At 38.5% G+C, this 25,519-nt stretch overlaps 1 pseudogene; it reads left to right on the plus strand.

The window, feature by feature from the left end:
* The first annotated feature begins 2,725 nt into the window (after window positions 1–2,725).
* LOC139940847 (uncharacterized) overlaps window positions 2,726–25,519 on the plus strand; it is a 28,936-nt pseudogene continuing 6,142 nt past the window's right edge.

The following is a 25,519-nucleotide window of genomic DNA, read 5'->3' on the forward strand; positions in this document are numbered from 1 at the left end:
ATGACAGTATGGAACGCCAAAGAGGCATTTAATCATCGGTGATGGTCGTTTGCAACCGGTGATCAAATTTGTCATCGGTGGTGGTCCTATGCGATCGGTGATCAACTTGAGCAATCGGTGAAAAAACACGATCGGTGGTCCATTTTAGCGATCGGTCATGCATATTCATGATCGGTGATGGCATTAGCGATCGGTCATGCATATTCACGACCGGTGATGGCTTTTTGCAATCGGTGGTCGACTTTAGGGATCGGTGATGGCTTTTTGCTATCGGTCAACTTTAGTGATCAGTGATGGCTTTTTGCAATCGGTCAACTTTAGTGATCGGTGATGGCTTTTTGCAATCGGTCAACTCATGGAGGAATAAATTAGAACTTTAGGGATCGATGGTGGAATTTTGGGATATCCGAATTTTGCGTCCGGTCGGTGCAGGCCTACTTCAAAACCTATGATTATGTAGATTGTGGATATTAATTGTTGTTATTTTCTAGTTCACACCACCATGGAGGAATAAATTACACTCACCAGCGGGTTGACTGACTTGCCAAACATTTTTAGAAGAGTACCATTTTCTAACTATGTAAGGGGGAACGCAACAACCATCAAATTAATTAGCTCTTTCTATAAAAAAAAAATAATAATAATAACAAATCGGTAGGAGAGGGTGGGGTTAGGGTACCTTTAGGCCTTTTCACACGAGGAAATTAAGGGGGGGGGGGCTCTTTGATATGCTAGTATGCAGCTCATGAATATGTATATCTTTCGTCAGACATCAGACAACACAGGATGTGAAGTAAATGAATTATTCATTTTGACGTCCAATCACGCACTTCTCTTATTACAACCTTTGGACCCTATCATGCTCACTGAGCGTCCGTGGTGGTGGTGTGATGTAAACATGTCTCGTCTTTCGCGGGCAATATGGTAATGAGTTGACCGTGGGAACTCATCGCATATTATAGTAATGAGGTCAGTGACACATTTCACGCACAAGTATCACCGATGATTATTTGCCTCTTTGGCGTTGGCGCCACGCCAAAGAGGCAAATAATAATCGGTGATGGTATTTTGCGTCCGGTGCAAGCCTATTTCAAAACCTATGTTTGCAGATTACGCCACTCACCAGTTTCTTTGACTGACTTGCCATACATTCATAGAAGAGTCCCATTGTATAACTATGTCAGGGGAACGCAACAAACATCAAATTAGCTAGCTCTTTCTAAAATGTCAAATAACAACGGGGTATGAGAGGGTGCGGAAGGGGATCTATGTCCCAATTGGTTGTCGTCCTCCAGAAATGGTGTGGGAATACAAATATTTTTAAATGTTTTTTGAACAACTAATACGAGTCTGTACCGATAATTTTTTTGAATTTCATGACTGCTCTATGAAATTGTGACAAAATACTCTCATTTTGTTTGACAAGTGACCCTACTCAGATTTCTCACATATTCGCTTTTGTTTGGCCATGGTTGGTGTGTCTTTGTGTGCATAGTGTTCAGGGAATGAAATGTTGCCCCTTTGTTCAAAGGAGAAGTTAGCTTTGTTCAGAGGAGAAGTTGAAACTTTAGATACGGTAGATTTACAGATTGAGTTTGGAAAAGGAAATCACTAGTTTTTGTATGAGTATTTGTATGAGTATTTGTATGAGTAAATTCTAGAAGATATAGACATACAGATGATCAATGAAGTGAGACCAGTCACTCAAGTTGTCCCCACGCCTTTGGGTATTGTGAATTTATTGTTTCCCATAGCCACTGCACTAAAGCTTGGTTCTTATTAAAACGTGGTACGGTTTAACAATTTTATAATGATATGCAGCCAGGTGGTTAAAGATACCTATATACTACACTACAGTACATGGACACAGGAAGACTCCTGCTGGGGACGTCCAGAGATGGGTGTTGATCGGGACATTCCTCCATAATTGGGAGATAAACTATGAGATAAACTGGTCAAGTGAATGATTATTCAGTGAAGTACAGTCCCCAATGAGAGTGTCATACCACGTCAGAGCTTTGGCGATTTTCTCGAATTGTTTTTTATTTTTTATGATTATGTTATCAATTTTGAAGTAGGCCTGCACCGACCGAACGCAAAATTCGGATATCCCAAAATTCCATCACCGGTTGCAAAAGTTTACCGATTGCAAAAAGCCACCACCGATCCCTTAAGTTGACCGATGCAGAAAGCCAGCACCGATCCCTAAAGTTGACCGATTGCAAAAAGCCAGCACCGATCCTTAAAGTTGACCGATTGCAAAAAGCCATCACCGATCCCTATAGTTGACCGATTGCAAAAAGCCATCACCGATACCTAAAGTTGACCGATTGCAAAAAGCCATCACCGATCACTAAAGTTGACCACCGATTGCAAAAAGCCATCACCGGTCGTGAATATGCATGACCGATCGCTATATACCATCACCGATCATGAATATGCATGACCGATCGCTAAAATGGACCACCGATCGTGTTTTTTCACCGATTGCTAAAGTTGATCACCGATCGCATAGGACCACCACCGATGACAAATTTGATCACCGGTTGCAAACGACCATCACCGATGATTAAATGCCTCTTTGGCGTTCCATACTGTCATGGCAGCGGCGTCCACGAGTACAACGAGCGGCGAACAATGAGCATTGTTATCGGTACAAACTGTGAAGTTGGATTGTATTGCTCGAGAACCAATCATGTGACGCGCAACAAAAAGCATAGGATCGCATAGGACCACCACCGATGACAAATTTGATCACCGGTTGCAAAAGACCATCACCGATGATTAAATGCCTCTTTGGCGTTCCATATTACTGACAGCATTTCTATTTGAGGGGGAAAACCCTTTTCGGTGATGAGCGATGGCAGTGTGCAGCAAGTAAATACGTGCATAGACCTTTATAGCTCCATCCATGGTGGGAACATCGTTAAAAATGCCAATGTTATCCACCAATAAGGCTAACTGACGCTGCTACTCGACTCTGTGAAACTTTCTGTTTCCCCTCAATCACATCACGTTGTTCTATCTGTGTTTTTCTGCTTCTTTTTTTCGCGACACAGGCGTACTCAAAATGGCGGGCGCCAACTCAGTACCACAAGGACCTGTCAACGTATCATCAGATGAGCTCTCGCAGATTAAACTAAAAGATTGTATACGCGGCGTGATCGACACATTGTACGAATCAGTCAGGTTAAAATTAAGTGCTTCAGATGTTAAAAAAATAACAGCAGTCATAAAACACCGAAAAGTTTGGAGTAACTTTGGGTTAACCGAATCCGAACTGAAAAATATAAAAACTGTAAAAAAATTAACCCGTTTATTGAGGGACGATGTTCGTCTGGAACTGGAAGGTGGACGTCGCAACAACTTGTCTTCAAGTCTGTATAACTTGCGGTTGCTTATGGGAGAAATCAATCGTCCTGATATTCAGCTATTAATTGGCAATGCTGAACAAGAATTGCTACCACTTGGTGAGTTGCGTCTTCAGACCTAAATGAAGTAAATAAATTGCATTGCCAATAAATAACCCTCCTCTTACCAGTTTTCTCGGTATCCTGGTGTCATGTGTTTTCAGTAGGATAACAGGAAAATTGTTCACTATCAAAAACTGAATGTTTTTTTCCAATCATCTAGCCGATTTTTTAACAATAACACTTACACTTCGTGGTGTTTTGAAAATGTTAAAGTTTTGGTTTACGTTGTGAGAGAATGTCCGCCATTAACAGTGCTTATGCATGCATGACATTGGAGCAAGGTCATATGTTTTCACACCTTTCATCGGTTTGTATTTTATTAAATGTTCAGAAGCAAGTATGGCGTGCAAAATAAATCAAAAATATTATTCAATTACTACTTAACAAATTTAATTACATTTTTTGTCCTAAGGCATTATATGGCTACTATATTAGAATCCAGAGATATCATAAGGCATGAAAGTAAAACACCCCACCCCCCTTTGAAGCACACACACTTCATAACAATCCGTTTTCCCCCATTTCAGACCAGTAATGTTTGGTTACAGGAGATAAGAAACCAATCTATGATATTTTCTCTTTAAAGCCATTGGACCCTTTCGGTTCAGAAAAAAAAAAAAAAGTTCACAGATTTACAAATAACTTACAGTGTTTACAGAAGGCAATGGTGAAAGACTTCTCTTGAAATATTATTCCATGAAATGCTTTGCTTTTTGAGAAAACAGCAAAACAATACAAATTCTCGTTAACGAGAATTAGGGATTTATTTTAAACACATGTCATGACACGGCGAAACGCGCGGAAACAAGGGTGGGTTTTTTCCGTTGTTTTCTCCCCACTCCGATGACCGATTGAGCAATAATTTTCACAGGTTTGTTATTTGATATAGAAGTTGTGGTACACAAAGTGTGGGCCTTGGACAACACTGTTTACCGAAAGGGTCCAATGGCTTTAATGTAGACATAATATTTATTTCGCTAATCGGAATTTATTACAGTATACAGTTAATAAAATAAAAATTGTTGTTGTCATTTTCACTTAAAATATTTAATTTTTTCCCCCATATTGGCACACCATAGAATCCCAAATAGTAACCACCTCACGTGATCCATCTAGTGACTAAAGCAGAATGAAAATTCAATCTAAGTGTTGTTGAAAATTGAAAAATGTCCGTGAGTTCATGGCTGAATGAGCTCAAATGAAAGACAAAAACTGCCTTTCTCAAAAGTCACAAAGGTGCGTTGTGTTGTTAACCGATGAAACGAGATGTTGCCTGCGTCACATTGATGGCCGGAGACGGGTGTGGTGCGAGTTGGAGAGCAACATGCAGAGTGTTGTGTTCAACCAGTTACAGCCTATGGTAGTGGGAGTGTCATGGTGTGGGGTAGTGTAAGCCTTACCAGGAAAACACCACTTGTGCAGATTGCTGGCAACCTGACAGCGCAACGATATGTTGATGAGGTGCTGCGTCCACCATGTTGCACCACTTGCTGCAGCCCATGGTGGAGCATTTGTGTACATGGATGACATGCCCGACCACACAGAGGGAGAGTAGCTACTGCATTCCTGGCTGGTGAAGGCATCGAGCGAATGGTGTGGCCAGCAAGCTCGCCTGACCTCACCATCCATGTGGGACTAGCTGAAGCGATCTGCATATCCCCACATCAACGCCAACAGCAACCTGGCTCACCTGTCCCATCTTCTGCAGGTTCAGTGGAAGGCCATCCCACAGCAGCGTGTCAACAGACTGATCAACACCATGACCATGGAGGTAGACCTCCATGCCATGACGGTGCCAGGTGGTCATTGACAGGCAAGGTGGATACATGCGTTACTGGCCTGCAGATTTGATAAACCTTTGTGACTTTTGAAAAGGGCAGTCAATTTTGTCTTCCATTTGAGCTCATTTAGCCATGAATTCATGGACATCTTTCATTTTTCAACAACACTTAGGAAACATGTCATAGAATTATTTCTTAATTAGTTGTATTGGTAAAATGTTTTACCTTAAGATGTTATGATGAATTGTTGAGGGGGGGGGACTTACTTTTGTTGATGTGTTTATTTTGTACCTTGTAGAAACGCTTAAAATACCAAACTTTTTGCATTTACAATTGCAAATAACCAGTGGAGCCTTACGTGTTTCTAAGTTTTGGTCAAGGGAGAGGAGACTGTTTGTTTGGCAAATAACACCAAAATTTTTGTATCTAGGGACTGTTCACATCGCGCACAGAGAGTTAAAAGATTTGCCATGATTTTAGGGACACCTTGAAAACAGGTCCTCCTATGATACATAAAAATAAGTTTTAAAAAATGCATCAAAAGACATTGTTTTACTTTGTACTTCTTGTATTGTAGCTTTCACAGCATTAACATGCAGAAAAATAGTCCATGAAAAAGTGACATCATTAGTGTGGAGTACTGTATTTGTTTTACCTATTAAGAGTCCCTGCCTGTAAGAGTGTACCAAGTGGTGATTCATGGGTTCTCAGATCTTCTTCTAAAAAATTAGAGTGATACATCATCATACCAAACGAATAAATCCAAAGTTTTAGTTTGCTGACGCTTTCGGTTTTGGAGTTACCAGTTATCAAAGTTTCAGCCTAAAAGCCCTCGAGAAACGAATAGTACATTCCCTGTAAACACAAAAATGTGCGCCAAGGTCATCCCAACAAAAGTAAAACATTTTTTGAAACCTCCAGTTGGGCTCATAACAAAAGTAAAAAAAAGAAATTGGGATCTCGTTGGCGCATCATGTTACGCGCACCTGAACCTTTGACGAACAGTGCCCTCGTGCCATATTCAACGCCTCATAACTCAGCGCGCCTATAAGATCCCATGAATTAAACAAGTTCAAATGAAAGAGCTTGCATCCCTAAAACAAATTTAAGTGCAAAGTGCGTGGGATCTCGTTGGCGCAGAGAGATAATATAGGTCAAAGTTCAAATTTTACCAATATATTGCGTTTTCGCACCTCCGTAAGTTCGCGCGCCAACAACAAAAAATTGTTTTTATGGCAACTGGGTATTGGAACAGTTTTCATCTAATGACAAATGAAAAAAGAATCTTGGGATCTCTGCAACTTGCATGTCAAAAGATTTTTTGAAAATTTTCTAAAGTATTGTCATTCCACACATTTTGGCCTAAATTGGCACAACATTTACTTTTTTCATCACTGTAAGTATCTATGCCAACAAGATCCCATCAATGTTTTCTTGTATTTGGTTAAGTTGAGTGTTCCTAAACAGATTTCAATTGAAAAATAATTGGGATCATGTTGGCCCACCAATATAACAAAGGTCAAAGGTCATATGAAACTACACTACTGTCTATTTCGGGCGATTTTGCGTCGTCTAGAAATCCACGCGCCAATATGATCCCATTAAGTTGTCTGTGTTTTATGATTATATAGATTCTCAGCAACACATAAAAAGCAAAAACCAAATGGGATTTGAGTGGCTCTAACAAATATTACAGATCAAAAGTTCATGCCAATTTAGGCCAAAATGTGTGGAATGACAATACTTTAGAAAATTTTCAAAAAATCTTTTGACATGCAAGTTGCAGAGATCCCAAGATTCTTTTTTCATTTGTCATTAGATGAAAACTGTTCCAGTACCCAGTTGCCATAAAAACAATTTTTTGTTGTTGGCGCGCGAAGTTACGGAGGTGCGAAAATGCAATATATTGGTAAAATTTGAATTTTGACCTCTATTATCTCTCTGCGCCAACGAGATCCCAAATTTTTTTTTTACTTTTGTTATAAGCCCAACTGGAGGTTTCAAAAAATGTTTTACTCTTTCTGGGATGACCTTGGCGCACGTTTTTGTGTTTACAGGGAATGTACTATTCGTATCTTGAGGGCTTTTTGGCCCAAACTTTGATAACTGGTAACTCAAAAACCGAAAGCGCCAGCAAACTAAAATTTTTGATTTATTCGTTTGGTATGATGGTGTATCACTCTCATTTTTTGGAAGAAGATCTGCGAACCCATGAATCACACCCCCCCCCCCCTAATTTGGTACATTCTTACAGGCAGGGACTCTTAAAACCAGTCTGAAGTAAGATGGGGCTCAGCTCACAACAGTCTCTTGACAGCTTTGAGTAATAATCAAAGTAAACTCTTGTCTTGGCCTCGGGCTGGGTATTCATGTTGTTTTGTGCTGTCATTTTCATTTCCTCAGGATTCGTGCCATTGGGTGGGCCTACTACTGCTACTACTACTACTACTGCTACTAGTGTCTTATGCGACATGATGAAGTTTCTACCAGGTAAGTTCTTCTGAGATTGTGACAAATGATGGTCAAAATACTAGGCTTTGTTTAAATCTCCCATGAGCTGTGTATGTTAATTGTCGCCAAAGTATAGGCCCTAGATCTTTGTCATTTGATTGAAGAATTGTAGGTCACACCCACAGCATTCATTCTGCTAACTATTACATTTTTGGGGGGAGATTGCTTTGAAGTGGTTGCCTGTAAATTGCCTTGTGAGAATAATTTCTTTTATTAATATTAATTATAATAATAGTAGGTATTTGTAATGCGCCAAATCAATCTTTACAGATGTTCAAGGTGCAGCAGAGACAATGTAAACACAACAATACATGTACATATCCAGTGAATGCTAATCAAACAATAATACTAACACCATTTAAAAACAACAACAACAAAAATAGGAAGAAATCAGAACTAGGAGGGAAACCACGACCAGACCTGCAGCATTTAGACAAAGAAAGAAACTAAACATTCTTTCAGAACACCAAGTAACTCATTTCTTAGAGAGTGATTAAAAAAAAGTAAATCTTGTGTGCTCTTCTCTTTAAAATCTGTGTGCTCTGTGTGAAATCGTATGTATACTTTTACACGACGTCATTTTGTTATAAACACTGCATTAATTTCCCATTCTGCTTTTTGCCAATTGCAATTAGAACACACTGTGCATAATACTTAAAAGATGTTGCCCTAAATCAAAAGGAGATCAATGATATAATTTTCTGTCAGGTTTGATTGGTGTTCCAACGGAGATTACTGACCCAGAAGCAATAGAAGCTTACAAGAAAGCACTGGAGGAGGGAAGCAAGTCAGTACAACGCACGAGGCTTATGTTGGTTGGTCAAGAACGAGTAGGAAAAACAAGCCTGATGAGGAATCTTACATATCAAAGGTATGTTGTATTAGTGTGTGTGGGTTAGGGTTATTGCAGCTAGTTCTTTTATCCCGAGTGATATGGCTGTGATATTTTTTTCACAGGACTCTGGGAAAGTACTGCGTATAAAGAGCTAACACTCATAGGGGTATGGGTAAAAACAATAATTAATATTCTTTTTCCCGATGCATATTTAACATCTGTAATATATATTTCCTCTATGTCACTCCATATCAGACCGTAAGAAAGTGCACCCCACTAAATAGGAGAAACAAAGCATCAGCCTCATTTACATCTTAATTAATGTTATTGGTAGTTAAAAGTGCAGTTTTCATTCCATCCATTTGTAGTTTCAACAGTGAGGAGCCTTCAACTGAAGGGATTAATACAGAATCACTATGTACCATAGATGTCACTCATGCTAAGGGCTGGATTCTCCATGGTGAAAGAGGTGAAAACATTGTACATTAAATACAATTGTTGCATGCTGTGACGGGGTCCATGGCGTTTTGTACACCCGAGGCGCCGAGGGTGCCATTTTCACCCGAAGGTGTACAAAACCCATGGACCCCAAATCACAGCACGCAACAATTGTTTTGTTATACCTTGGTAACATGATTATTCCTCTTCTCAAAGTTACATTGTCATCTTCAAACATTATGACGACGGAGTATGCATCTATAGTTTAATAAGCAGACGAACTGTTGTTCAAATAAGAAACCATTCTTCACTGTTCCCTCGAACCCACGGCCGTTCGTACTAAGTGCTGGAAATCACCCAACAGTGGGAACGATCAAGGTGATGTACACCGGTTAACATCACTCATGTTACCCCGCCGCGCTGTGCAGCCATGGTACATTATACAATTGTTGCACGCTGTGACGGGGTCCATGGCGTTTTGTACACCCGAGGGGGGAAAATGGAATCCGAGGCGGGTTGTTTAATAAGCAGACGAACAAGAAACAATTCCCTTGAACCCGCGGTTGTTTCGTACACAGCGCTGGAAATCGTAACGCTGGGACAATCAAGGTGATGTACACCGGTGTACATCACTTTTCATGTTACCCGGCCTGTCGAGCCATGTAACATGCAATTTTGTTGCGCGTCACATGATTGGTTCTCGACCAATCAAACTTCACAGTTTGTTACCGAGGTATAACAAGCATATTTGTTGCACGGACATGATTGGTTCTCGACCAATCAAACTTGACAATTTGTTACTGAGGTATAACAAGTATATTTGTACATAATATGATACGGGTAACTTGGGTTTCAGCTTTGAGCTGTCTCAAGCATTTTAATTTTGTTGAGTATCCAAGTGGGTCCCCGACCAAATATGCAAGGAATTTGATAAAACTCCCATGTGCCAAACACAATTATGTATCATTTCTAGCAAAAATGGTCGAATTCATACTGTGGGACTTCAAGTAGGAACTTTCGTTAGGGTTTTGCAACAATGTTTATTTTTAAATGAAACTTGCAACTTCCATTTAACTGTTTAACTGTTTTTACTCATATCAATCCAAAATGAGAATTGGAACTTTGTGAATGAAACCCACAATTATCAATGCTGGCTTTCTATCGCTAAACAAAAACCATCCTAACCCGACTATCTATACAGTGTTTTGCTATTAATTTGCTATGATGTTCTCCCTCTAAATTTTGACCGCAAAAATTGATAAAGCGTTTCTGTTTATTGACCCTCTACTTTGTAATTTTACAATTTAGTTCTGTTTGATGTGTTAGTTTACCTCTGACATTCTACAGATGACCCTGCCAGTTTAAAAAGTGAATTTGTGGAAAGTGTGGCTAAAGAATGGGATCAAAACATGCAGAGTAATGCTGCTGAGAAGTTTACCAAAGAATTCCAAGGAATGATGCAGGTAAGATTTATTCTTTTGTCTTATTTATTTTTATTTCAAGAAATAACAAAACCTGGGCTGTTTGAACACTTCACTTTGACTTGTGTAAACCATTTTAGATATGGTTAATAACCAGAAATGGGCAGGCTTTGTGTTGTATTTATAAGTTCTATCATGGTCAATGTTTTCTTATTTTTTTTACAGCAAACAATTTAAGAACTACTTGAGTGGATTTGTTTAAACTTGTTTGAAACATTTCTGTTTACCACTTTCATGTTATTTTAATATTTGTACACTTCCTGAATTTTTCGTAATTATCGATTAAAAAATCAAGCCCTACCCTCAAGGTTTGAAAAACTAGAAACACTTCTGCCATTGAGGGCGTGCGTCAAAATGATAACAATTTGCTGTCATGTGCGGGAGTTTGCTTTGTTATACTTCCACGCTGCAACAAAGCCGCTATACAAACTGGAACTCCCACATATGATGTCACATTAGTGATGACGTAGGGGAGCTTTTTTGCGAATCTTTAAGAAAAGCACTGGATAAGGGTATTCGAAAGATTGTTTTTTTTACACAATTTAAATCTAATTATACTCATATAACTCAAGTTCCTTATTGATTGAAAACATTTTTCAAAGAACTTCAGCAAAGATCACGACTTGCCATTCTTTTATTAAGTAGGTCTTAATGAGGCAGTGAGTCTTCAAACTGATGTGAGTCCTGAAGATGCAGTGAGTCCTGAACATGCAGAAAGTTCTCTAAACTGATGTGAGTCCTGAAGATGCAGTGAGTCCTGAACATGCAGAAAGTTCTCAAACTGATAAGATGCAGTGAGTCCTGAAGATGCAGTGAGTTCTCAGAATGCAGAAAGTTCTCAAAGAGTGAACTCTGAAAATGCAGTGACTCCCAAAGATGAGCTAGAACCAGCCATTGCAGAAGGTAAAGTATGTATTTCTACAATTAGGTAGTTTGTTTGGGTGATATAGGTGTACGAGTAGAGAAAATTATTTTGTTATATTGTATATTTACATATGGAATCCAATTTGCTGCCGGGTATATCTGGGTTGGTATAGAAACATGTGTCAACCAGTTTTCCAACTGTAACCACAAGTGGCAGGCAACACAACAATAAAATTACAGGATTGGAAACTCCAGATATAGTTGAAACCATGATTTATTTTTACGTTTTACCAGTGGAAAACACTCTCTCAAACTATCCAACCATTTCAAATTGGTCTCAATAACTATTGCCATCAAATGCGTATACCAGTGGAACTTGTGACACTAGTGTGTTCGGTCGGGTTGGGGCATGGAGCTATGCTATTAGATTCGTTGATGGAACGTAAGGTAATTCAACAAAAATTGCTAACCAAAATGAACAGAAAGATCGAAGGACTGAAAACACGTCTTGCCGCTGTCGCTTCTTGTGCAGGAATTATTTGAGTCAAGCGCTGCCACCCTTAATTACTCAGCTAACTGAGATTTGGGTACTTACAAAGAAAGGAATACTTTACATGAATTAAAATAGCTACGTAATCAACTGACTGGGTATTTCCAAGTCAGTTGGTTACACAACCTTGCCAGAAGTATAATTTTGCTTTGATGTTTGACAATGCTTTACAATTGTAAAGCTAATGTGTCTGATACCAGACACACAAGGCCTGAAGGCCATTCAAGGTGTGGGCTACAACCAACTTTTTTCCAGAGGCTGTTGCCACCTACTCCTTGGGCTGATTCAGGGTTACCCCTTTACAGTCCATATAGATGTAGGCTTGGGTATCACTATCAGAAGCCTGGCTGGTAGATTAGAAAGCACTACCTCCCCAACTTTACAAAGCAATCATGGTTAAGTGTCACACCTGGACCCGAACCCTCACTCTGCTGATCAAACACCAGCACGGCCAGGGTATGTAAATGTATATGAGGACACAAGGCAACTTTGGTCAGTCTGGTTCAGAGTTCATGTGGTCTGGGTCACTGTATATCTCGGTTAGCATATCTTTACAACAATCTTTCGTATGATTGTACTTGTCTTTATAGACTAAAAAAAAGTCTTAATTTCTTGTACTCTTAACCATTCATAGGCCCAGGGTCAGCCAGAGAATTCACATCGAATCCAATTGACACATCGAATCCAATTGATCCTAAAATCGCCAACGCACTAAGAGCACTAAGAGAGAAAAACTTGTTAGGATGTAGCCAAGATGAGGGAGTACTTCTCAGCATCTGGGACTTTGCTGGACAGGATTTGTATTACACAACTCATCAGGTATGTAACGATAAATAGTCTAGCGCCCTCTATCAATCAGTCTGAGATAGCTTCTTCCTTATGGCGGCTAAATAAATACAACCCAGATCATTATTACCAGAGAATAATCGACTATATCCATCATCATCCTTATAAGTACCACTAGCTTTTACAATGTACATGTGATTCCTTAATTGTGCATCACTGTACTGCTCGGGCAGTCTAACAGTCTTAGAGAACAAACTTGTTGAGGATTTGCCATAATTTTCTTATCATTTCTTAGGTATTTTTAAAGAACTGGGGACTAGTCCTAAGAGATATTAAAAACTTAAAGCTAGTCTTAAAGTTAGGACTAGTAACTTGTCCAACCTCAATGTTGGAAGCGCTTTGAGAAGCCCTTTGGGTGTGAAAAGCGCTATATATAAAAACTGGTTATGATTATTGTTTTTATTATTATTATTATTATTATTATTATTATTATTATTATTATTATTATTATTATTATTATTGTTATTGTTATTGTTATTGTTATTGTTATTGTTATTGTTATTGTTATTGTTATTGTTATTGTTATTGTTATTGTTATTGTTATTGTTATTGTTATTGTTATTGTTATTGTTATTGTTATTGTTATTGTTATTGTTATTGTTATTGTTATTGTTATTGTTATTGTTATTGTTATTGTTATTGTTATTGTTATTGTTATTGTTATTGTTATTGTTATTGTTATTGTTATTGTTATTGTTATTGTTATTGTTATTGTTATTGTTATTGTTATTGTTATTGTTATTGTTATTGTTATTGTTATTGTTATTGTTATTGTTATTGTTATTGTTATTGTTATTGTTATTGTTATTGTTATTGTTATTGTTATTGTTATTGTTATTGTTATTGTTATTGTTATTGTTATTGTTATTGTTATTGTTATTGTTATTGTTATTGTTATTGTTATTGTTATTGTTATTGTTATTGTTATTGTTATTGTTATTGTTATTGTTATTGTTATTGTTATTGTTATTATTATTATTGTTATTAATAGACTAGTCTTAACTCTTTGTGAGATCCACCCCAGCATATTACATTCATTTGCCTGCAAAATGCTGACGCCTACATGCAACATGTATTATCTATATGCAAAATAGTTGTTGCTAACATTCTATAGTGCACTGGTCGAGTCCAGGGACAAATTTCACAGAGCTGCTTACCAAAGAAAATGCAAGCACATGTGCTTTAATACCAGACAAAGATTAATGGCCCAGACAGAAGTGTCACATGTTTTGTCCTTTACTGGTGATTGTTGCAGAGCAGAAAATTATTAAGCAATGTCTTCTGCTGGCAGCTGTATGAGGGCCGTGTTGTCAAGAATGTTGGTTTTGGTCCCAGTCACAGCATGTCTGCCCTTTTAAAGCAAGACACTCAATGTCTTTATCTGCACAATTATTACACTCATATTTCTCTTCGTACTGTAGACATTCCTGTCATCGAGAGCTGTCTATGTTGTTGTGTTCAACCTCAGCCATGATCTGGAAAAACCCATTCCAGTTCCTGGAGCTGGAGCTGTGAGTAAAACACATTATTTTTCAGACTCACGTCTTGAGTGTGTGACCACATAAAATAGTGACCTGTGTCCCAGGATACAACCTGTTTTACTCTAAAATAGTTGTAGTCAAAGTACTAGTCACAGCCAAGTATGTTTTTGTTTAATTAAGTAGAATTAAGACAAAATTCTCAAAGAAAAAATCTACAAAGCTGAGTCTATGAAATGGTTTTATATTTTGCAAACTGAATGTAATTATTTTGATAACATCACTTACTGTATTCATTTGTTTTAGTTTTGTTATGAATTATACAAATAATGAGGTAAAAAATGAGTTGCAGAAAATTTTGTAGACATTTTATTTCAAGATAACAATGCAGGTATCATTTATTTATTCTTTTGAAATTTTACAATAATCTATCGATCTCCACCATAAAGAAGATTAATTTGGGGGTTGATGTAACAGTTGAACTCCATGTTTTGTTTGTATTTTGGTAAAACTTTTTTCTAAAGTTCAAAGGCTTCAAGGCTCATACTATACTGGCGCTCTACCAACTGAGCTTTCTAGCCCTATGTTGGCAGTCTCCCTATTTTGTCAATGTCTGTGTTCGGGGGTGCCAGTCAGAAGCCATACAACCGTTAACTGCTGTGTAGCCAGGGATCACACCCAAATTACGATACAACCTGGGAAGCGGCAGCCAGGGGATCACCTTAAGGGGAGATGCAACTTCTCATTTCAGATTTCAAATAAGAAACCACAAGGGAAACTGACTTATCAGACTCTGTGTGATGGGTTTGCTTCTGACTGGCACCCCAAACAAAGATGTTGAAATATAGGGAGACCACCAACATAGGGCTAGATAACTCCGTTGGTAGAGCGCCGGCACGCAAATCCGGAGGTTGCAGGTTCAAACACTGCTCTAGACATTTCTTTTTTGTTATAAACACCCACATCAATGTTTATTTAAAAACCTTTTTATTTTCTCTCATGAATGAGAAGACGTCATGTCAAATGACTCCAATACAGTACTTGGACTTCTGGATGCGATCAGTCTACACCTATACCAAAGAAAACACCTCCAAAACCAGAAACAGATTAGAGCAGAAATCTCCACCAATTTTCATTGTTGGAACTCACAGAGACAGTGTTGGAGGGGCAGACTTGCCTGACAGTGAACGGAAGAAATTGGTAAGTTACTACGTGTTGAAAGATGCTGCAACTTCTCTAGATTGGAGGGTACTACAGTAAAAAGGCTGTAGAAGGCCAAGCAGTCTAGTGCACATGACTCAAGCTCTGGTGTTGGCAGAGTATGGGTTCTGGTCTCAAGTATGACACTTTATAAATCCGGCTTTCAGTATTGCTGATGTAGTGGGGGGGGGGGTCATTGCCCTGATACTCACATAAACTCAACAACAAACAAAAGCAATGGAAAGTAATAGCAAAAGAGAAAAATCTGAAATCTGATGTCAACCAGGCCGGATATGCAACTAACAACGAGTACCGGACGCATACCAGATGCATACCCGATGTATACTCATTGTGTACTCGTTGTGTACTCGTTGTGTACTCGTTGTGTACTCGTTGTGTACTCGTTGTGTACTCGTTGTGTACTCAATGTGTACACGTTGTGTACTCAATGTGTACTCGTTGTGTACTCGTTGTGTACTCGTTGTGTACTCGTTGTGCACTCGTTGTGTACCTGATGCATACCTGACCCAATGCAGTCACAAACTGTCCCATTGGGCCCTCGTGCACAAATCATGTTCTGGTTAAAATGGTTGATAACTAGTTGCTGATTAACAAACTTGGCCATTACACCTGAGTAATATGCCTGTTATTGGTTTTTTTCACAGGATTTGGGAATGTACTGATGAGTGTAATGCGCTTGGCACACATCAATGTATGATGAAGACATAATAACATTTTCAACATCCCCTGTCAAAAGGTGACTTTATCCCCCCCCCCCCTTGTTCGCATGCAGTGCAGTTTGTTCCCTTTAAAGTCGCCTGTGTAATTTGGAGTTATGACTATATAGGTGCCTATGCCTGCTTTCAAAACCTTTTAAATAACATTTGTTTGGCATTAAATTACAGATAAATGAAATATTTACAAGAATCAGGAAAGAGATCCACAACAAGGCTTACAACAGATACATCGTCACAGACTTCTATGCAATAGAAAACTCTCTGGGCCCCTCCAACAAGAAGGTATGAGTTGTTAAAAAGAATCATGTCAAAACATTGGAACTTTGTGGCAGTTGAAATCTGACATTCATAAAAAACAAACAGTGCAGACATGCTAATTAGACCACTGTCTGATTATGTGCCAAAACTGTTATGTGCCAAGAGTGTTTGATTCAATCCTGTCAATAAAGCAGATTGATGCACTTCAACAAAGACCAAAGAAATACGGGTGTTATTGTAGAAAATGGCTTTAAAATAATAATATTGTAATATTGGTTTTGTTTTGTTTTTTTCTGAAATAGATTGGACAGCTAAGAGAGCACATCAATGAAATAGTATGGAAAGAGCCATACATGGGAGAGAAGATTCCACTACACTGGCTGCAGTTTGACAAAAACACACTCAAAGAAGTGTCTAAGTGCATTGACCATGATGGAACCCCTGTGTTGAATCTGGAAGAGGTTATAGATTTTACTGATATCTGGTTTATGTAGACTTTAATAACCCTGTATATTTGGTTTGCGGTAACACCATGTGTGTATCTACTTACCAGGTAGAGTTTGTTCTTAGAGAACTGTCTTGCTCTATTCTGCTACCGTGGTTGTAGATGTTCAGGGATTCGGGAGACTTCTCAGTTCTGAAAAGAACTGTCCTGCTTTTTAACTACATGTATTACCCGGGTGGTATAGGCTAGGATTACTACTTTAGCTTTTATAGAATCGTGATTAACTGTACCCCTTATTTATAGGGGTTATATTAGTCAGTCAATGCTCTGATTGGTTGAGTGGTTGGCGGGCTCAGGGCTATTTTTAGGATTTCCCATTGTGTGAGAAACCCTTGGGTGTAGTGAGGCGTGTCAGTAGGTTGGGGGTTAGAGGAGGAGGGTGGTAGGATAGTGTGCCAAATGCTGCTGATGAAATAACTGATATTTTGTGACACAGTGTCTTGTCTGTGTATTTCGATAGCCTCTCTTATGCGCCTTGTATACCAATGTCTCTCAGGTGCTATGATTCGAGCCTGATCCCAATCTATGTATGGTCTAAATCGGTGGAGTGTTTGGCAATGGCAGATTTGTCATATTCCCCTCTGCGGTTGGTGGTTTATGTTCTTTTAGCCTGGTAGTTAGGTCTCTACCGGTCTCGCCAATGTACACTTTAACCACAAAAAGAAGGAATTTGATAGACCCCTGCTAGAGTCTTGCTTGTGAGTATATATGTAGCTTCGTTTCAAACTTGTTGCGTGTTCGGTAGTTGACCCTGATTTCCTTGATTTAATAACCCTGTCAAACCAAATAAAGTCCAACTTAACCAGCCTCAAAGCCATTGGACCCTTTCGGTACAGAAAAAAAAATGAAAGTTCACAGATTTACAAATAATTTACAGGGTTTACAGAAGGTAATGGTGAAAGACTTCTCTTGAAATATTATTCCATGAAATGCTTTACTTTGTGAGAAAACAGTAAAACAATATAAATTTTCAAATATAGATTTATTTTAAACACATGTCATGACACGGCGAAACGCGCGGAAACAAGTGTGGGTTTTCCCGTTATTTTCTCCCGACTCCGATGACCGATTGAGCCTAATCTTTCACAGGTTTGTTGTTTTATATATAAGTTGTGATACACGAAGTGTGGGCCTTGGACAATAGTGTTTACCGAAAGGGTCCAATGGCTTTAACCCATCCTAATTCAAGTGCATTTTGTATTTTATTCTGTTGGACTAAGGACCGCACCATATAGCCCATTAAAATCCAACTTAACCAGCCCTAACCCATTAAAATCCAACTTATTAATCATCCCATCAAAATGCAACCACATGTTGTCTTTGATTTTGTTTGAAAGAAGACTAAACAATGCTGACCCTTACCCATCGAAATCCAACTGCATGTATTGTCTGATTCTGTTGGACTGACGACTACACTAGTGAACTGATCATGCCTTCCTGATACCACTTCCAGGTTATTTAAAGAAAAAAGCCAATGAAATGTTCAACTCATCTTACAATAACTGAAATGTGGGTTGAAGGTTTTTAGTCAAAGTCACAGATGTGAAAAAACACAAATTGTAACATGGAAATTGCAACATGTACCATCACCCCATCCTGACTCCCGTGATCACACCACTCAGTGTACCAGGGAAAGTTACAATGCTACAAGAACAAAAATGCAATACCTGTTCACTCATGAATTAGACAAAATGGCCTAATAAACCATCAAATTCACTCAGCAAACCCAAACTGATCGCATTTGATCATTATGAACTTATGAAGGAAGGCTAATTGCTGCGCAGCCTATTTTCATACCCCTCACAAAGTGAGCAATGCTCACCCAGGCATGGATTATTTTCCTGACTTTTTTGTGTCATTTGAAAGTTGAGACATTTAGCTGTCCATACACATAAACATTTTGCCCCAGAATCGTATATTTTTTACCCGGCAGTCAATTCAAAAGTGTATAGTTTTGTTTTAGACACCCGGTAGGTGCCTATGCCTGCTTTCAAAACCTTTTAAATAACATTTGATTGGCATTAAATTACAGATAAATGAAATATTTACAAGAATCAGGAGATAGATCCACAACAAGGCTTACAACAGATACACCGTCACAGACTTCTTTGCAATAGAAAACTCTCTTGGCCCCTGCAACCAGAAGGTATGAGTTGTTTAAAAGAATCATAATATATTTTTCGTTTTCATAACACTAGGTGAGGGAAAACTCCGGGGTAAAATCAGATGTTGAACTCCAAACGATGCTGACATTTTACCACGATCTCGGCCATATTGTATATTTTGGAGGAGACGGGGACCGTACAAAACAAGAGTTGAGAGATGTTGTCATTCTTGATCCTCAATGGTTGATAGATGCTTTCAAGAAAGTCATCACAGTCGTGCCTCCTCGAGAACAGGTGTGCTTAAGAAGTCTGTCCTCCTAATTGGGTTAAGATGAAATACCACAATTCTTTGGAAAAAGAAACAAAAAACAATGACTTGTTTTCCACAGTGAAACTCTATGTTGAAATTCTTCTATATGTAAATAGTTCTCACCAAGTACTAAGTCGCTATTCATAGGGCTCATCCAGACCAATTGACATAAAATTACGACGGAAATGTTTCTTGTTTGTTGTTGGCATCACATCATGGATATGTGAATAAAAACTGAGGACATTGTTGCCTAAAAGTAAACAACAGACAAACGAACAAAACACACACACCAGAAAAACCACCACCAGAATTGTCATTGTAGACCTGGCAAATAAACAACCGAGTTGTGTTTGTTGTCATGCACATCCCCTAAGATGTGAACAACAAAAACAATTTGTGTCCAGAGGCAAAACTATACATTCTTATTTGGGAGACAGGAACCTGATTCACCAAGACTAGAAGTGCAAGATATAGATATAGGTTTACGTACATTTGCATTTTTCTAAATCTTAGTATTTTAGAGGTTTCGCAAACAATATTTTTTAGAAGAAAAACAATATGAATCTCTTGGTAGAGGGGCGGGAAGGCAGGGAAGTTGAGGTTCCTGATGAACGGGGCCACCCCAACCCAACCATGCCACTCTAGGAGGAGATTCAGGTAACTGCACTAACATCATTAATTTACTATTGTTTGTTTATTTCCCCGAATGTTTTGTCATGGTACCAGATGTCAGGCCTTACAAAATCCTGGCAAAGACTGCAGGAGGAGGGAATTCTGAACGATGAATTAATCGATCATATGTGGAAAAAGTTCCCCCAAAAGAAGAAGCCACTGCTTTGTCTGATGGATAAGTTTGATTTACTGTGTGAACGCATCAATCAGGTAATCAAGATCTCTATTATCACTTAACGATAATTGCTTCTCAGTTCTGAGAAGTAAATCGGTGCAGAGATCATTAATCAATCAGCACCGAGTGCACACATTTCGGCTGCTGGTGCTGCATACACCAAGGGGGTTTACAGGATTTCAGGAATGGCTTATAAGCAAGGGCGTCGATGGGGGGGGGGGGGACATGTCCCCCCCCACTTTTCAGACTTGGGGGGGACAGCATATCAGATGTCCCTCCACTTTTTGATTGACTGTCATTAGAAAATATGCAACAAAGTATAAAATATACATAATTTTCTTGATATTATTACAATGTTTGTTCAAATAAAAGAATTGCGGATAAACGGTGAAATGTCTTCTTCAGTTTCATCTTTATTCTGATCATGGTTCTGATGGACCACGCTCAGAATGGTTTTTGGGGCCTATTTCCGTTTCTTTGATACAGACATATGACGATAAGTTTCGGTACACGATGCATCCGGAAGTTTGTGTGTGCACGCGCGTGCAAAATGTTTTACCTTTATTTTGCAATCACACAAGGCACAAAATTCAGTAAAATCCATAAGAGCAGCTCCGAGCAATTTGGGCTCAGTTGTCAAAGAAACAAAATGGATATCAACCAACCACTAGTGCTACTCCGCAAAGTCTTACTCGGCTTGCCCACTGTTCAGATGAGGCTTTTGTGTCAAAGGGATTTCGCAAGAAAAAGAGCACAGATAAATTTAGACAACATGAGTGTTCAATCACAACCTTGCTTCTGAAAATCTTTAATTGAAGAATCTAACCTGATATCAATGTGCAAAACTCAACTCCAAACTTCGAGAAGAACAACATACTGCACGATCAGCTCTTCTAAATATCATTATTATTATTATTAATACTATTTATTCGGCCAAGATTCAAAGACAATAATGTTCACAAAAACAGTATATACAAGTAAACATATTAAATAAAGACAGCTATAGCAAATACATAGGCCCTATCAATTAAAATGTTTTAAAATGGTGTGAAAGAGAGGGGTTGCATTGAGCCATTGCGCCGGACGGGAATTTCGGCTCAGGTCAGCTGATACACACGTGGTAAAAAAATGTAGTAAATTTGAAGGTAAAATATCTTAAAATAAAAGAAAAAGAAAGGAAACAAAAACATAAAGAATTATCGAAATTTTACCCAATAATTTTTCGCGATGTTGTTACAATTAAAAAAGCCTTTGCATACGATGTTTGAATTTGATAAACCCATTCCCAAACTCCATCGGATGTTATTGTTAATTATCACCCCCTGTAACTCGCCTCCTTGTCAAACAAAAAATAGGCGGGAAGACGTGTAACACAGAATCTAAACGTAAAGGTAATGGTATGGGTGAAAATAATGTAAGGTATTTTTAAAACTTGCTCGCCCGTCCTCCCCACTTTTCAGTAGCGATCGACGCACTTGCTTATAAGGCACAGCCGGGGTTGTAATAATGCAAGTAACCTTGGTACAATATGAATGCCCTTTATTTTTGTAACACTTAATAAAGAGGGTGTCACAGAGCTGGCCAATACTAATACATATTGTTCTGTTTGGGCTGTGTTACAAAGAGAACAACTCATTATCGAGTAGACTCATGTTTGAAAAAGAAGATAAGAAAGAGAGAATCAGAATGAAAATAAGACATTTAGGTACAGGTTATTTGGTCACTAACGCAAAGACTGGTCAGTCTGTGCTCTGGTCACTGACATGGTCATTGCATGGAGGAATGGTGACATGGTCAGTGGGGGTGGTCCATAGGTCATTAAGAAGACATCAATTTTAAAAGACACAGACAGCTAGTCTAGACACTGGTCATCTGGTTGGGCATTGGAACAATAACTGATGGGGAACTCGTTGGCTTGTGAGACCATGTGAGACTAAGGGAAGTGTTAATTTTATTGAAAGTGTTTTTGCTAAGATTGGTGATTGGTGTGTTTCTTTTTGTCAACTCAACAGGACAATAATAGTGTGTCTTACTATGTACCTTCGATGCTGCAAAAACGAACACCGTCAACGAACAGTAAAGCACAACCACAGAAGGGTCCAAAGACCTCGACAAATCATTTTGTTGTGGACTTTGAAAGCTTTCTCCCAGGTAACTTTTTTTGCATAATAGTTCAGAGTTATTGAGTATGTGTTGCAATGACCCCGAAATGACAAATTACGAGTACACAAGTGTTCATCACATGCGGCTCAAGAAGTGCTCATCACACAAAAGAAGCACAGAATACACAGACCAAAGAAGCACAGAATACACAGACCAAAGAAGCACAGAATACACAGACCAAAGAAGCACAGAATACACAGTGCTCATCACAAGTCAAAGTAGGATCACAACAAAATAACAGAATTTTAAAAATGTTCATTCCACCAGATGGATTGTTTCACCGTCTAGTTGTTCGAGCATTGAGATGGTCACAGACATTAGGAGGAACACATCCTGCTCTGGAATACTATAGGGGAAGCTTCTTTGTTGGTGTGCAACATGAATTTGTTCTCCAAATGGAAAGGAAGAATGATCTGGCTTACATTCAAGTACATAAGCTCTTTTCTTGTCTCACTTTTAAGTAATTTGTTAAACTGCCTGGCCATGAAATGCCAAATGTCACAGAACCACCATGCAGGCCTCATTCCCTCCTGAAATCATCATTGTTTGATATGGATAAAAGCAAGTGGTATGAACTTGCAGGAATGTGCACAATCAAGTGAGACCTTTTGGGTATAAATCTCAAATTAAACAAATTTTTTGAATGAAAAGATGTTTTAAGCGTGTGAGAGCTTAAAAATGAATTAGGATGGAATACAAGCATGTGATTTCCTGGGTGATTTCTAATTGAGAACCTTGAGACACTTATCTATCGTTGCTTTGTCCTTTTTATGGGACGCAAAGGTGCGTCCTGTGTGTTGATTTCATGTACATAAAATACCCAGTGTACTTCAAAAAATTAATGGTCAATGGAAAAAATTGTGTCACATAACCCTGTAAAAACCAATTGGTACGGGTCTCGTAATTTGAAAACTTGAAATACCTGTCTTAATAAACATCATAAGTGCTTTGAGGCGTCTTAGGATAAAGTGCAATAGAAAATGTTGTCATTATATAATAAGGGAATCAAAGTGTGTTGAATCGGTTTTCAACTAGTGGTTTAAACCCGCCAAGGCCTGGTTCTTTATAATTTACCTTGACTTTGTATCGGTAAAATTATCAAGAACCAGGCCTCGTTGGGATTAAACCACTAGTTGAAAACCTCTTCACCACACATTGATTCCCATTTATAAATACCTTTTCGGTCAAAAAACATCAACATTATGGTAAAAAAGTAAATAAATGCAAAAACTAGAGATTGAGAGTTTGTGGACAAACTCAAGGTGTTCGGTTACCGGGAGTAAAAGCCTGGATTAAAAAACAAATAGTTACACCTTACAACCAGACCTTTGCCAGACTTGTATGCTGTGATGGTAAAGCATCAAAGGATGTATATTTCTTTACTCCTCCATGATTTCAACCTAAAAGGCATTAAACAACGCCCTTTCAAATCATTTCACAGTCACTTCTGGTTTAAACAGGTCAAAAGGTCAACAAAAATTCACCAACATATCCATTTCTGTAAAGTACGTAAAGCCCTTTCATATGATGTATAGATTGTCAAAATAGCTTATGTAGTTTTGGAAATATGAACTTAGGAAATATTGACGACTGTAGAAAAGATTGTAATGGGCATGTATGTTTTAACCGCCTTGAAGGAAGACTATTCTTCATGAAGCTTTTTCGCGCTCTATGGATGATCAACGGAGCGTGACTCCGTTGCACCACTAATACACTACACGTTGTGTGTATGCCTACGTGCAATGTTTATGCACATACCAATGGGGATACACGCTCTGTTCTTTAGACGTGAATTTTGAAATTTCCAACCTATTTTTTGAGCCAGAAGACAACATCGAAATGGGGTCATGTCTGTAAGGCGTTTACAGAGTTTTCAATAACGATTCCGATGGTGTTTCGATTGTAAGAATCCCTCATGTAGATCAAAAGTTATGATTTTTTGAATTAATAAACTTTGAATATTCATAACTCAACAATTGATGACGTCATCATGACGTAACTCACACGGTTTCTTCTCCTAATAAATATCTAACTATGTGTGAAGTTTCAAGTTCATACGATGTTTGGAAAGATGTTTTTGTAGGGGGACAAGGGACGTACAGAAGAAGAAGAAGAAGTATCAATAAATAAAAAAAACCGAACAAAAATAAGAGGTGTTCCGGGCTGTTGGCCCGAACACCTAATTATAATTTTTGAATGATTTCTTTCAACACAACACCCCTCCAGCTATGAAATGGTTAGGCCCAGTCAAGGCCCTCGGGTAAACAACTCCTTATAAGGGAAAGCTGTGCGCGTCGCGCATATGGCGTGATGTGGCACAACTGTTTCAGCCGTTGCTCTCGACAAATAGGAATGAAGAAACTGTCTTAAAAGAACAGGTGCAAGCTCGCGTGTCACGCCCATGTTTCAACACTTTTTACCGGTCATAAACAAAGGTTTATACACACCCACGTGACGCGCTCTCCACCAATATGAATAGCGAAACTGTCTGAGGTATTTATAAATAATTTATTATGAATGTGTTGGTTTGCAACTCATCCACATTCCCAGTGATATTTGGCAAACCTGAATCCTCCACTCATATACAAAACAGTTGGACGTCACACTTGTTCCTATAGTTGTAGTTTTATCACACTTTTTTGCAAACAAATCTTTGTAAAGGTTTACTCCTTTTTGTAGGTAAGTGTTATATTAGCACCAGAGCATGGCTCCACAAAAAGACGCAAAAAGGAAGAAAAGATTAAAAGAAGGAAGACGCCATCCCCTGAGGTTACACAAAAGGTTTGTGGAATCTTCTTCTTTGTTATGTTAGGTGGCACCAACAGTAATGTACATCTCTATCTGTCCAAAACCAAACTGGTACAGCGTAGCTCTAGAAACTGCTTTAACCTCGTCTGTTCATTACTGGTGTTTCCTTCTCTACTGCTGTTTGACATTATTTTTGTAGTATTTGCTTCTCTGTTTCAATGTCAACTTTTCAAACAAGTGTATTTAATGTTTTTTTTGTTTAAATGCAACGAAGCCCTTATTATCAGGCATCTTAAAAGCTCACAATGCTATGCAACAATTGAGGGTGTTTTTTCTTTCATTATTTTCGTGCAACTTAAATGTCCAATTGAATCCAATTTTTCTTTCAT

This window comes from Asterias amurensis, chromosome 8 (assembly GCF_032118995.1).
Source record: "Asterias amurensis chromosome 8, ASM3211899v1".
NCBI classification, from domain to species: domain Eukaryota; kingdom Metazoa; phylum Echinodermata; class Asteroidea; order Forcipulatida; family Asteriidae; genus Asterias; species Asterias amurensis.